We start from the raw sequence: 14,844 nt of genomic DNA, 5'->3' as shown, positions 1-14,844 counted from the left end.
TAGTTCCCTGGCAGTCCATGGTTAGGACTTGGTGCTTTCACCACCGTGGCCCCAGGGTTCAATCCCCGTTTGGGGAACTAAAATCTTGCAAGCCACGCAGCATGGCAAAAAAAAAAAAAAAGAATCGAACTGGATTTCAAATGAATAAAATAAACAGACTGAAAGAAGAAAAAAAAAGTACCATCAATGGGAATGAATTTGGGGAGCTAAATCACAGCAGGCTGCGATCCTGCTGACATATGAAGAATGTTAAAGTAAAGGCATGGCACTTTAAGAAAGCTTGTTAAGAAAGGAACATATGCTAGGCACTAAACTAAGAGTTCTTTATATATCATCACCTGGATTCTTTATTATTATGTTTTTGGATTCCCTATTTTAGAGATGTGTAAACTGAGGATCAAAGGAATTGCCATGTCTGTGGATCTCACAGTAAGATGTGAATGCAAGATCTGAAGCCAGAACTGTTTTAAGCCAAAATCCATGTTCTTTCATTCCACACTGCCCCTCTTCCAAGAATACCTTCACATCCCCAACTCATCTACCTGGCAAACTCCTCATTTTCAAAGTTTCATCCCAAACATTATGTTCCCAACTGCTCTAGGTCCTTCCTTCCTTAATGCTTGTTCCACTGTGCCTTGCAGATATTTCTAATGAGATTACTTAACATTCTGAACTGTGTTTATAGGCATGTCTGTTTTCCCCAGTCTTAAGGTGCCTAAGAACAGGGCCTCTATCTTGTGAATGTATGCTCTGTGCCCAGCAGACTGTCACGTATGCAGTAAAATAGTAAACATCAACAAATATAGTTTTCTCATCTGATGAATGAAGAGGGTCTTAAGTTCCTCCACCTACAGATGATGTAGAAGCCTGCGGGCAAGAAGTCTCTTGCTCAACATTTCCACAACTTAACTCACAATCTCCCCTCAAAATTGCTATTAGTCATACTGAATTTGTTTCAGATCTTCAAATGTGCCTGCACTGCTTTCTCTCACCTTCAGGCTTTCATGTATGCTATTCCGTCTGCCAGAAACACCATTCCTCTTCAAGCGGCCTATTCCTATAAGTTATAGTTCCAGGCAAACTTTCATGACTCCTTTAGACTGGTCTAGAAGCTTTGGCTGTATCCCCACAGCACATGCTTCCCCCACCTTTCATGGCACTTATTATCACAGTATAGTAATGGCCTGTTTTCTGTCTCTCTACCAGAATGCAAGCTCTAGGGAGTCAAAGACCACTTCCTGTTCCCAATATAATACCTTGCACTTAACTACTGCTGAATAAATCAATGTGTTTAGTTGGGTTTACCTACTTAAAACTGATAGAAATAATGGTTAACAAAATATCTTTAGACAATTACTCCAGCCTAGCTTTAGGAACAGGAAAATTCAGGCACAACACCCTACTTTAGAGCTGAAAATTCATTAGTATAAATAAATGGGATGACATGTGAAAAAAAAAAAAGCATTTTTTGAAGGTACTACCACCTACTGGTGATACAGTAGTACTGCACAGATGTAGCACAGACGAAGCCGAACCTTAAAGGACAACTGCAAATAACAGACCTAACATACTCGTCTTAGCAACACAGTAGTGATTCTAATTGAGACACCGAGTAAACTGCATATTATAAAGTCTATAGGAAAAACAGCATTTTAATAAAACTGCATATTTCTGTTGGTAATGAAATTTTCAGGATAAAACGAATTTTGCGAACATAAGCAAACAGTGTACAAACTCTTAACCACAAACGAGGCCAGTTTGACAGATGCTTGCCAAATCTATGTTGAATAAGCCTCAGAAACGTAAAGGCTCCCAATGACTATTTTAGCCCATTACGCCTCAAAAGCTGACGAAACTAGTGATTAACATCTACAATAACTGTAAAGAGATCAAGGGGGACGCTCCACGGCGTAGTTGACGCTATGAAATACCATGCTTACTTTTGTGATACGGGAGAAAATCAAAGAGAACGTTTGCTCAGTTTGATCGTCTGTCCGGGGGTAAACAGACGAGCTCTGTCACTCCACACTCCCCTTCCTCGCCTGCCGGCTGCACCTTTCCGTGATTATTTAGGGTGTGTGTGATTATTCTACGTCTCCCCACTCGACTGGAAGCTCCCAGCGGATAAGGGCTGGCTCTGCCCACACAGCGAGCGCCCTGGGCCCCGCACCCCGAGGGCGCCCGGCGCGCTCTGCGGGGTCCCGGGCGGAGATAACCGGTCGCGGGCCGCGCTCGGCGGAAGACGCGCGGAGGCCAAGGCCACGCCGCCCTCCCCGCGGCTCCCGCCCCAACCCCGAGACCTTCGACGGAGGGCGCTCGCCTTGGGCCACAGAGCGGCGGCTTCAGAGGCGAAAGCCACCCTGCGGCAGTAGGTCTTCGGTTTATTTTTCATTGGGGGTGGGCAGCAGGCGAGAGGGAGGAAGGAGGAGACCGTCGACTGAAGGGGCACCGGGGGCCAAGGCAGGAGAACCGGAACCGCGGGCAGCCCCTCCCCCTTCCGCCGCGCGCCCTCCGCGCCCCTCCCCCACCGTGGCCGCCCCGCGCGACCCCCACCAGGCGCGCAACCCGGCTTGGCGTCCCCGCCGGTGCCGCGCCCCCGCGCCCTCACCTTGCCCGGGGACAGGGGAGCCCGTCCCACCCCCGCCCCCCGCTTACCTGTGGCTGCCGCCTCGCCGCTGTCCGGGGTGGGAACTTCCACTCCCCCCTCCCAGGTGGATCCGAATTCACTACCCACTTCCCCACCCCCTCACTTGGCGGGGACGTGCCTCTTTCTCGGGGGTCAGGCGGGGCGGGGAGAATCAGTGTCACGTAACAGCTAACTGTCCTAGGCTACCGTTTCCTCGGCAGTCAGGGCCGCCACTGGCGGCATGATCTACACCAGGCCGGGGGCGGGGGAGGGAAGGGGGGCAAAACTGAGTAACTAAGCGTGGGGGGTGAGGTTAGGGCCGTCCCTCCTTGCGAGCCGCCGTCCTACGTCACCGCGTTGCGCACGTGACGCGCCGCCATCTTGTGCCGGGGCACTCCGGTGTGGCGAGTTAGTATCGCGGAGGTGTTATGCTGGCGAGAGCGGGGCGTAACAGTTACCTGCGATTCCTTTTTACTTACTTCAGGAGCTCTGTCCTCACTGCTCCCACACGTGTTTTCGGAGGCCAGCACCTGCTCGGGGTGTCAGGAGACCGCTCGGTGTGGGGCAGTTTTCTTCGGTTGGGGCGTCGCGCTCAGCCCCTACTTGCTGTGGCCTAGAGGTGTAGTCCTCCCCGGCCTTGACCCACGCCTGACCTGCCCGCCTCTTGTAGACAGAGTGACTTGAAGCTTGAAGGCTTGTCCTCAGCTTTTCTTACCACCCAGACTAATGTTAATCCCGGAAATCTGCGTTAAGAGTTGTATCTTTCAACACACGTGAAAGGATTAAAAAGCCACACCCACATGGTACTCGTAGGGTTAGTGTGTTAGTGGGACTTAAGTGTGTCACGCTGAAGCACAGATTTACCCCAGCTTTTAAACTAGAAAAAAGTTACGTACGATCGAGTGTCGTAAAATAAAATCACACCGTCATTTTAATACATTACAGAAACTTAAAAAAATATTTTTTAATGTGTGTCTACCTTTATGGAGAAGGGATTATGCATTATTCTGATTTTTTTCTTTATTCATTTCCTTGCAAAATCTTTGATGGCTTTCTAGTGATAATAAACAACAAATGATAAACCTTTCAGCTTGCTCTTGATAGAAAGTTCAAGAATTTTTCTGAAATTTTACTAGTTTGAGATCTCCAAGTAAAACTGATTGAGTGGATAGAGCCGTTCCTGGTTTGACCTTTAGGGCCAGATGATGTGATTTAAAGCTCGAGTTACTCTGTGCCCGACTGTCCTAAGAACTCACTAATGTTTATCAGTTGTCGTTCATTGACTACCTATTAAAACCTACAATAGGCAACTGCCCTTACTTTACATTTTTGATTAGGCAAATCACCCAGCCTCTCTTAAGTGTCTCTTCTTATCAAAGTTGGGAAAAGTGTAATACTCATCCCATATCCCAACATTATTTAAAGAATCAAAATGTCCTATATCACAGAAAAGCAAAGTGCCCTATAAAGGTAAGGTGTGGAGACGAGATTCTCAGACATCGGCCTTTCATGATTAACAAAGTCCAGCGACAGTCGTTCTAGAATCCAGAATATTAATGGCTGGGAGGCTGGTTCTAAGTTTATTGTTCTTTTCTTGTTCGGTTGTTTCTTCCTTAGAAGACAGAATGCTTAACAAATGTTGATCAGGACAAGAGGGATGGGGAGACTGAAAAACGTCAACCATCAAAAGAAACTAAATTACTGAAACCTTCAAAATGTTAATGGACTGCTCCTTCTTTAGTTCCTCTTCCACCCATAAAGTATCTTAAGTCTAAATCAAATATTATGCTGTGCAACACTGCCACTCACAAGTATTTCCACCGGCCTTGTTTCTCATAGAAGTGTCACAAGCTGTACCTACTACTCTTCTGCAACTTGAGGAATAACTGAAGATGAAGAAAAAAAAAAGAAGTCTTGGTTATGATGCACATAGTTCTATCCAAATAGTAAGAGTTTTAAAAACCAGATGGACAGTTCTTTGACTTCAGAAGGGAGGAAGTAGAGTGAAACAAAGAAATTTAACTTTCAATTACCTTTCAAAGGTAACTTTTAAAATAAACTGGTCAAGCCAGTGGTGACACCTCATGGGCTCTCCTGCAGTACTGTTTTCTAGTTAGGAGAGAGGGACATTATAATGAAATGGGTTTAACAATACTACCTATCCCACATGGAGTTTTGTAGATTGAATGAGTTTAACGCCTGTAAAGTTAGAGCCAATGCCTGACAGAGTAAGCACTAAATAAATGTTGGATATTAGTATGGAAGATACTGCAATATAACTGCTGGAAACTTAGCTAAAAACATGAATTGGCTGCACACCCTGAGAAGCCTCATGGGTTAACAAGAGGACTGAGCTGGAGTGGAGGACTTGAGAGCTGTGAAACAGTATCTGGAACAGGGTAGCTCTCAAAAGGCAGAAATTATTTAAAGCTAGTAAATGTAGGCTTTGTGGTCTAAAAATAGGCTTAATTTTTTTTTTTTGTTTTGTCCTTTTTCAATACTCAAGTCTAAACTTGCAGGAAAACCTAACTAAGGGGACTTCCCTGGTGGCGCAGTGGTTAAGAATCTGCCTGCCAATGCAGGGGACATGGGTTCAGTCCCTGGTCTGGGAAGTTCCCATGTGCCACGGAGCAACTAAGCCTGTGCACCACAACTACTGAGCCTGTGCTCTACAGCCCGCGAGCCCCACCACAACTACTGAAGCCCGTACTCTCCAGGGCCTGCGTGCCACAACTACTGAAGCCCATGCCGCCTAGAGCCTATGCTCAGCAACAAGAGAAGCCACCGCAGTGAGAAGCCCGTGCACTGCAATGAAGAGTAGCCCCCGCTTACCGCAACTAGAGAAAGCCCACGTGCAGCAACAAAGACCCAATGCAGCCAAAAATTAAAAAATAAATACAAAAATTAAAAACCTAAATACGGATAGGTCCTAAATGCCTGCAGGAATTGTATGAACTACAATCGTACTGTTTCAGCTAACACTCCTAAAACAGAGTTGTCCCAGATAACTTAGCTCTGAAACTTTGCTGCTTCATCTTAACTATGCTTGAATTGAACTCCTAGAGCTAGTCTGTGAGGCCCTTGGAGTAGTGGACAACTACAGGGCTGTCCATCTATCCCTCCTCCTTTTTATGGAAACTTCTCACAGTCATCCATATCTTACCAACAGTGGGCACCTGACCCAAGCTGGGCCATCAGTCTCCCCTATGGAAATTTGTCTTTGGACAAAAATTAGTCTTTCTCTAGTTAAATGATCCTAAAGCATAGGAGCTTTGTAATGAGCCTCTTCCATCTGTGAATGATGCAGATGAGCTGAGAGCTACCCAGTGGCTTTGTAGGCCCCTGTTCTAGAACCTGCTGCCTGCCTCAGCCCTTAGGTTCCATGAGCCACCCTTTGTCATTCTAATGAATAGCACTTTTCTATTTAAACTGGCTTACTTTGATTGCTATTATTTCTAGAATCCTAACTAATACACCTGGATACAGGAGAAATTATTTCCATGTGACCTCCTCCCTTTCTGTGTACCTCACCCCTATCCCCTAAATCCAACCTATCATTATTTCTTGCATTGTGAACTGCAGTAGACTCCTAGCTGGTTCCACTAGAAAAATCCTGCAATGGACAAGTACTAGTTACTGTGCTAGTTGGAGTGTATGCAATCAAGTTATTTACCTTCAAGATTATGATGACAGAGTTGTAGCAAGACAGCTTGGAAATGAAATTCGGCTTCCTGGAAGGAACTTCTTTATGTTGGTCAGAGCAGCCTGCAAGTATCATGCCCCTTTGTAAGCCCCCAGGTAGTGATGCTGAGGGAGGCTCAGAGGGCAGGATGGTCAAATTCTTATCCAGAAAAGGTAAGTCTATTCACATGAGAACAAATCACTAGCCCTTCTAGGATGGAGGAAGCCTAGTGTTGTCAACTTACTGTCAAGTGGCCAATTAGTCTCCTAAATAAATAGTGCCACCTTGGGAGCTCAGTGTTGGTCTCTGTCAATATTTACGTGAAGATTCAGAGACAGCAGTAACTACGTCAGCCTTGGTAAGTGGGAGTCCGTGCCATTGGGCCTCTGCATAGCCTCCATCTCTACCACTGTATCTATTCCATTCATGTGCTTATCGTGCCGATACTGAGATGGCCAGTATGTGGCTGACATCAGCCAGCCAAGTCATTCTATTAGGATGTTCAGTGTCTCTTCCATGGTGAATTCTTTTTCATGGGCATTGATATATGAAGCAAAGATCTTCATCATCTGTCTTCCCTCCCCTATATCCATCCATATACCTCTACTGCAGACCTTGTTGCAGCCAATCTTCCAGTCTTTTTCCTTTTAAGACACTGACCAACTGGCCAGGCCATTTGCCACTGCCCATGAGTTCATATATATTCTCACTTTGAGCCACTTCTCCTTCCACACAAAATGGGTGATCACATTAATATCTGCCAATTGGGAAGATTTCCACTGCAACTGCCTTTCAAAGTTACCCCTGAAAATGGTCAGAACCCACCCATAGCCAAACAGGCTTTCTACACCTGCTTCAGCTGGAGCCACCCCCATGCACCACTATGGCCATAGGTGTGAGCTGAGTGAAGAACACTTAGGTGCAACTGCAGTGGGTAACAGTGGGTTCTGGGTTGTCTCTGCACGCATATTGCTTGTGTCCTCTGATTCTGCTTAGGCTTGGTCCTAGGTGTAATGTTCCTGTCTTACGATGTCTTGGTGTTGGGCCCATCAGACTTTACGACTTGGTGCATTTGACAGAATCCAGCCAATGATGGCCAGTTCCAGACGCATAGTCACTTGGGGTCCCCTGGTCAAGTTTTCCATCTCTATCATGGCCCAGTAGCACACCAGTCGCTATTTTCAAAAGGCTTACAATTCTCTACTACAACTGGCATATTCTTGCTCCTGGATTTCAATAGCTTGCATTGTGATTCTCCTGCTGGGTCTTGCCATCAACTTCCCACTGCTTCTTTTTCCACGACTGTCACCTCCATGGAATCTGCAATATCATATGACTCCACGCCTGACTTAAAGCTGTCACCTGGTGTTACTTTTTCATGGGCATTATTACTAGGTAGAGCAGTATTACTAGGCATAGAATGTACTGTCCCCAGAACCTGAAGAGGCCTGCTTACCAGAGTGTGCTTCCTTCTTTGAGAAAGGTGATGCAAGATGCAGTCATTTGTTTTTTTCCTGTCTTAGGGGATATGTCAGCACGCCCCTGACCACTAGACCTCTGAATCTTTCATAGAGTTTATTTCCCATCCTCTGGATTGCGTGCAGCTTACCAAGACCTTCAGTGTACTAACCACTTCTCGTTCTGTCTGTCTGATCAGAGTGATGTCAGGTAATGTAATTCTGGGGCAAAGCCATAAATGTATGTTCCTGTCCCTTCCATGTGAATGTGAACTACTTCTGATTCTTTAAAAAATTTAAAAAAAATTAGATATAATTGACATATAGCATTATGTTAGTTTTCAGATTCAATATATGTGTATATTACAAAATGATCACCACAATAAGTCTAGTTACCATCCATCACCACACATAGTTGCAAATTATTTTCCTTGTTATGAGAACTGATTTTCTTTCTTCACTGGAATACAAAAAGACACATTTGTCAAATCAATGGCTACATACCATGTACCTGAGACCTTATTAATCTGATCTAGCAAAGATACAACAGCTATAATTGGGTCTACTATCTGGTTGAATTTGCAGTAGTGCACTGCCATCCCCCAGGATCCAAGAATTTCTGCAGGGACCAGACTGGTGAATTTAAACAAGGACCAGCGCCTCTGAATCTGACATTCTTATGAATGGCACTAATCTCCACCATTCCCCCCTGAGATGCAATATTAATATTGTTATTGTTTTATTAACTTGGCTGGGTTGGGGACAGTTTCAGAGGTTTTCCCATTTCTGGACTTTCAATTCTATTCCACTGATTGATAGGTCTATCTTTATGCCAGTATCACTCTCTCCTTATTATAGCTTTGTAGTAGGTTTTGAAATATGGACGTGTAAGTACTCCAACTTAATTATTCTTTTCCAAGATTGTTTTGACTACTCTGAGTCCCTTACATTTCCAGATGAATTCTAGGATCACTCTATCCATTTCTGCAAAATAGTCAGCTGGGATTTTGATAGAGATTGCATTGAATCTGTAGATCAATTTGGGGAATATTGCCATCCTAACAATATTAAATCTTCCAATCCATGAACATGGGGATGACCTTCCGTTTGTTTAGGTCTTTAGTTTCTATCAATGATTTCATAGTTTTTAGTATACAAGTTTGTACTTTGGTTATAATAAGTAATATTTTATTCCTTTTGATGCTATTTTAAATAGAATTTTTAAAAAATTTTATTTATTTATTTATTTTTGGCTGCGTTGGGTCTTCATTGCTGCGCACGGACTTTCTCTAGTTGCAGCGAGCAGGGGCCACTCTTCGTTGCAGTGTGCAGGCTTCTCATCTTGCTGGCTTCTCTTGTTGTGGAGCAGGGGCTCTAGGCATGTGGGCTCCAGTAGTTGTGGCATGTAGGCTCCAGTAGTGGCATGTAGGCTCCAGTAGTTGTGGCTCGCGGGCTCTAGAGTGCAGGCTCAGTGGTTGTGGTGCATGGGCTTCGTTCCTCCACGGCATGTGGGATCTTCCCAGACCAGGGCTCGAACCCGTGTCCCCTTCATTGGCAGGCAGATTCTTAACCACTGAGCCATCAGGGAAGTCCTAGAATTGGTTTTTAAATTTCATTTTTGGAATGTTCGTGGCTAGTAAATAGAAATAATATCTTTTTTATTGATCTTGTATTCTGCAACCTTGCTGAACTTGTTTAATAGTTTGGGTGTGTGTATTCCTTAGGATTTCATATATACAAGTCATTTCATCTGGGACTAGAGATAGCCTTAATTTTTCTTGTTCAGTCTGAATGCCTTTTGTTTCTTTTCCTTGCCTAATTGCCTTTTATTCAATGTTGAATAAAAGTGGTAAGAACAGACTTTCTTGCCTTGTTCCCAACCTTAGGGAGAAATCATCCTGTTTTTCACTATTAAGTGTGGTGTAAGCAGTGAATTTGTTTTTATAGATGGTCTTTATCAGATTGAGGTTTCACCTTCATGTTTGAAGGATAGTCTGATGAGTTATAGAACTGGATAGCTTTTTTTTTCCTTCCAGCACTCTAAATATATCATTCCGTGTTCTTGTGGCTTCTGTTATTACTAATGAGAAGTTGGCTATTGATTGTATCATTGTTCTCCTGTATATAATGTGTCACTTCCCCTTGGCTACTTTTAAGACTTTTGCTTTATTGAAGTTTAGCTGTTTGCCCTTGATCATGTTTAAGTGTGGTTTTCTATATACCACTTGGGGTTCCTGAAGTTTCTTCAGTTTGTAAATATATGTCTTTCCAAATATGGGGAGCTTTGCCACTATTTCTGCACATTTTTAAATTTTATTTTTTTGGCCGCACCGTGTGGCATGCGGGATCTTATTTCCCTGACCAGGGAGTGAACCCATGCCTCCTGCATTGGGAGCACAGAGTCTTAACCACCAGACTGCCAGGGAAGTCCTCTGCACATATTTTTTTTGTCCCATTCTCTTTCCCACCTGGAACTCCAAAGGACTCTAAAGCTTTCTTCATTATTTATTTCTTCAGTCTTTCTTCTCTTTGTTCTTCAGACTGATAATTAGTCATCAAGTTCACTTATTCTTTTTTTAAAAAAATAAATTTATTTTATTTATTTATTTTTGGCTGTGTTGGGTCTTTGTTGCTGCACGCAGCCTTTCTCTAGTTGTGGAGAGCAGGGGCTACTCTTTGTTGCGGTGCATGGGCTTCTTATTGCGGTGGCTTTTGCTGCAGAGCACAGGCTCTAGGAGCGTGGGCTTCAGAAGTTGTGGCATGTGGGCTCAGTAGCTGTGGCGCATGGGCTTAGTTGCTCCGCGGCATGTGGGATCTTCCCGGACTAGGGCTCGAACCCGTGTCCCCTGCATTGGCAGGCAGATTCTCAACCACTGCGCCACCCAGGGAAGCCCCATTTATTCTTTATTATACCATCTTCAATCTGTTGTTAAGCTCATTAAGTTCCTCAATTTTTCATTTCAATATTGTACTTTTCAGTCCTAGAATTTCCATTTGATTCTTTTTTATAGTTCCTATTTCTCTGCTAGATTCCCTATCTGTTTATCCATTTGTGTATATTTCCCTTTAAGTCCCAGTATGTATGTATGTGTATATATATATATATAAAAAATGGCTGATTTAAAGCTCTTGACTACTAATTGCAACATCTGAGTGATCTTGCAGTTGGTATCTATCGACTGATTTTCTTTTTCCTTAAGTATGAGTCATATTTTTCTGTTTCTTCAGGTTTGTAGTAGTTTTATCATTGGGATGGATTATACTCTTTTACAGAGTGATTTTTATTCCAGAAGGCAGTTAATTTGAGAGGGCTTAACTTCCCATCTCGTTTTCCTCTGTCATGGACAATGGCTGAAATCTCTGCTTAACTCTTTCAGCTTCTAGCTGATGCTCTGTTTCACCAGGAACTCTGGGTTTTTCTCTACATAATTTAGTTTAGCTATTAGTCAAAGATTCTGACAGATTCTATATGCAGATTTGGGGACTTACATCTTCTGAGGCTTTCTCCCTGCATAGATTTCTCACCTAACTACTCTCTGGCTGCTCTGCCAACCTGAGACTCTGTCCTTTTACACCTTAAGCCAATAGGGTGTGGCTCGCTACCACTTAAGCTATTTGGAGTTCTGGGGATGTCCTCAGACACAAAGTCACAAACACACAAATGTCACCTATTGCATTTCATTTTTCAAATGTAGTTATTTCTATCTTTGGGAGGGTTAATCTGACCAAGTTAACTCCACCATTATCATAAACTAGAGACATATGCTATTGATATTTATATGTTTATCCTGTATTCAGCAATCTTGCTAAATTCGTATTTGTTTAAATTTGTAGATTCTCTTGTATTTTCAACACAGACTATCACACTGTCTACAAATATTCATGTTTTTCTTCCTTTGTATGCAATTCATATAGCTCATTCTCTTTCCCCTAATTATGCTAGCTATAATATTAAGTACAATGCTGAATAGAAACAGTGATAGACAGTAAGCATCCTCGTCATAATCTTGACTTTCATGGTAGTGCTTCTAAAGTATCACCATTAAGTATTTTTTATTGTAGTTTTCTTAACAGATGATCTATCTATCAAAGAAGTCTTAATTTCTCTTTCTGCTATTCCATTGTTAGTTTATAGAAATGCAACAGATTTCTGTATATTAATTTTGTATGCTGAAACTTTACCAAATCCATTGATGAGATGTAGTAGTTTTCTGGTAGAGTCTTTAGGATTTTCTATGTATAGTATCATGTCATCTGCAAACAGGAAACTATCCTATTTACCATCACATCAAAAAGAATAAAACACCGAAGAATAAACCTACCTAAGGAGGCAAAAGTCCTGTACTCTGAAAACTAGAAGACGCTGCTTAAAGAAATTGAAGACAACACAAACAGACGGAAATATATACCATGTTCTTGGATTGGAAGAATCAATACTATTGAAATGACCATACTACCAAGGCAATCTATAGATTCAGTGCAATCCCTATCAAATTCCAAAGGATTTTCCACAGAACTAAAACAAAAAAATGTTTATTATTATTTTTTAATTAAAAAAATTTTTTTTGGCCACGCCATGCAGCTTGCTGGATCTTAGTTCCCTGACCAGGGATTGAACCCAGGCCCACTTCAGTGAAAGCGCTGAGTCCTCACCACTAGACTGCCAGGGAATTCCCCAAAATTAAAAAAATTTGTATGGAAACACAAAAGACCCCAAATAGCCAAAGCAATCTTGAGAAAGAAAAATGAAGCTAGAGGAATCAGGCTCCCTGACTTCAGACTATACTACAAAGCTACAGTAATCAAAACAATATGGTACTGGCACAAAAGCAGACATATAGATCAATGGAACAGGATAGAAAGCCCAGAAAATAGACCCAAGCACCTATGGTCAATTAATCTACAACGAAGGAGGCAAGAATATATAATGGAGAAAAGACAGTCTCCTCAATAAGTGATGCCGGGAAAACTGGGCAGCTACATGTAAAAGAATGAAAATAGAATGTTTTCTAACACCATATACAAAAATAAACTCAGAATGGATTAAAGACCTAAATGTAAGAATGGATACTATGAAACTCCTAGAGGAAAACGTAGTCACAACACTCTTTGATGTAAATCACAGAAATATTTTTTTGGATCCGTCTCCTAGAGTAATGGATATAAAAACAAAAATAAACAAATGGGATCTAATTAAACTTAAAAGCTTTTGCACAGCAAAGGAAACCATAAACAAGATGAAAAGACAACCCTCAGAATGGGAGAAAATATTTGCAAACGATGTGACCCACAAGGGATTAATTTCCAAAATACACAAACAGCTCACACAGCCCAATATTTAAAAAAAAACAAAAAAAGACCAACCCAATTAAAAATTGGGCAGAATATCTAAATAGACATTTCTCCAAAGACATACAGATGGTTAATAGGCAAATAAGAAGATGTTCAACATTTCTAATTATTAGAGAAATGCAAATCAAAACTCCAAAGAGGTACCACCTCACACCAGCCATAATGGCCATTATCAAGAAGTCTACAAATAATAAATGCTGGAGAGGGTGTGAAACCTTCCTACGTGGTTGGTGGGAATGTAAATTGGTACAACCACTATGGAGAACACTATGGAGGTTCCTTAAAAAACTAAAAATATAGTTACCATATGATCCAGTGATCCCACTCCTGGGCATATATATCCAGAGAAAACTGTAATTTGAAAAGATACATGCACCATAGCAGCACTATTTACAATAGCCAAGACATGGAAGCAACCTAAGTCTCCATCGACAGATGAATGGATAAAGAAGATATGGCATATATATACATATGTATAATGGAATATTACTCAGCCATAAAGAAAATGAAAACATTCCATTTGCAGCAACATGGATGGACCTAGAGATTATCATACTGAGTGAAGTAAGTCAGAGAGAGAAAGAAAAATATATAATGTTGCTTGTATGTGGAATCTAAAAATATAATACAAATGAGCTTATTTACAAAACAAAAACAGACTGGTTACCAAAGGTGAAGGGGTGGGTAGGGATAAATTAGGAGTTTAGGATTAAAATATACACACTACTATATATAAAAAATTGATAACCAACAAGGACCCCTACTGTATAGCTGTATAGCACAGGGAACTATACTCAATACCTTATAATAACCTATAATGGAAAAGAATCTAAAAAAGAATATATACATATATATGTAACTTAATCACTTTGCTGTACACCTGAAACTAACACATTGTAAATCCACTATACTTCAATAAAAAATTTTTAAAAAGTCTTCTTCTATTCCTTGCTGTTTGAATTTTTTCCATTAGTCAATGTTGAAGTTTACCTTTTTTTCCCCCTGAATCTGTTGAGACGAGATAATCATATGGCTTTCTCTTTTAAGCTGTTGATAAGAGGTATTATATAAACAGATTTCTCTAATATTGAACCATCCTTGATTTGACCCTCTTTGATTTTCATGTATTATTTCTTATACACTACTGGGTTTGGTTTGCTAGTGTGGAAGATGGAATTTTCCAATATAATATCTCCAGACATATGCACAGAGGTATCTGCCAAACCACATGCTCCTTTGCAATGTGACTTTGCTTCTCTCTCATCAAGATGTAGAGTCATCTCTCTTGCATCTGGGCTGAGCAGTAGAATGCAACAGAAGGAACATGCATGCCTTCCAAGAGTGGATGAGACATTTACAGCTTAACATGATCCTCTTCTGATGCTCCTTTTCAGAACCCAATTGCCATGCTGTAAGAAGTCCTAGCTATGAGGAAAGGCTACATTAAAGTGCTTCGGTCAACAGTCCCAGTTGAGTCCAGTCTTCCAGTTATCCCAGCCTGGGCTTCAGATATGTGAGCAAAGAAGTCTAGATGATTCTGGCCCCAAGCTTTTCAAATCATCCTCCCTAGACGTAAGAGTCCTCATAGCTGAGGCCAGACATTTTGGGACAGATATAAGACGTTCCCACTGTGCCCTAATTCATGATGCACAGAATGTATATATGCATGACTTTGTTTTATGCCACCAAGTTGGGGCAGTGTACTACATAGCAGATAACCAAAACAA

The 14,844-nt window shown here is 41.9% G+C and overlaps 1 protein-coding gene across 5 annotated transcripts in view; it reads right to left on the bottom strand.

Annotated features, from left to right (window-relative positions):
* The window catches only part of ATF1 (activating transcription factor 1), a 54,091-nt gene extending 51,210 nt beyond the window's left edge, over nucleotides 1-2,881 (bottom strand). For 4 of the 5 annotated variants that reach the window (XR_014326604.1, XM_082850575.1, XM_082850577.1 and 1 more), the window contains exon 1: nucleotides 2,656-2,881. The gene's annotated coding sequence lies outside the window, so the exon portion shown is untranslated. Of the gene's footprint in view, nucleotides 1-1,940; nucleotides 2,085-2,655 lie in introns of those variants that run through there. The other variant, XM_082850576.1, reaches the window with a different exon arrangement.
* Between the last annotated feature and the right edge of the window lie 11,963 nt (nucleotides 2,882-14,844).

Source organism: Leucopleurus acutus (genome assembly GCF_964270905.1).
Source record: "Leucopleurus acutus genome assembly, chromosome: 11".
In the NCBI taxonomy this organism is placed as follows: domain Eukaryota; kingdom Metazoa; phylum Chordata; class Mammalia; order Artiodactyla; family Delphinidae; genus Leucopleurus; species Leucopleurus acutus.
The sequence above is the reverse complement of the archived record's forward strand: the minus strand, read 5'-3'. Positions and strand labels throughout refer to the sequence as shown.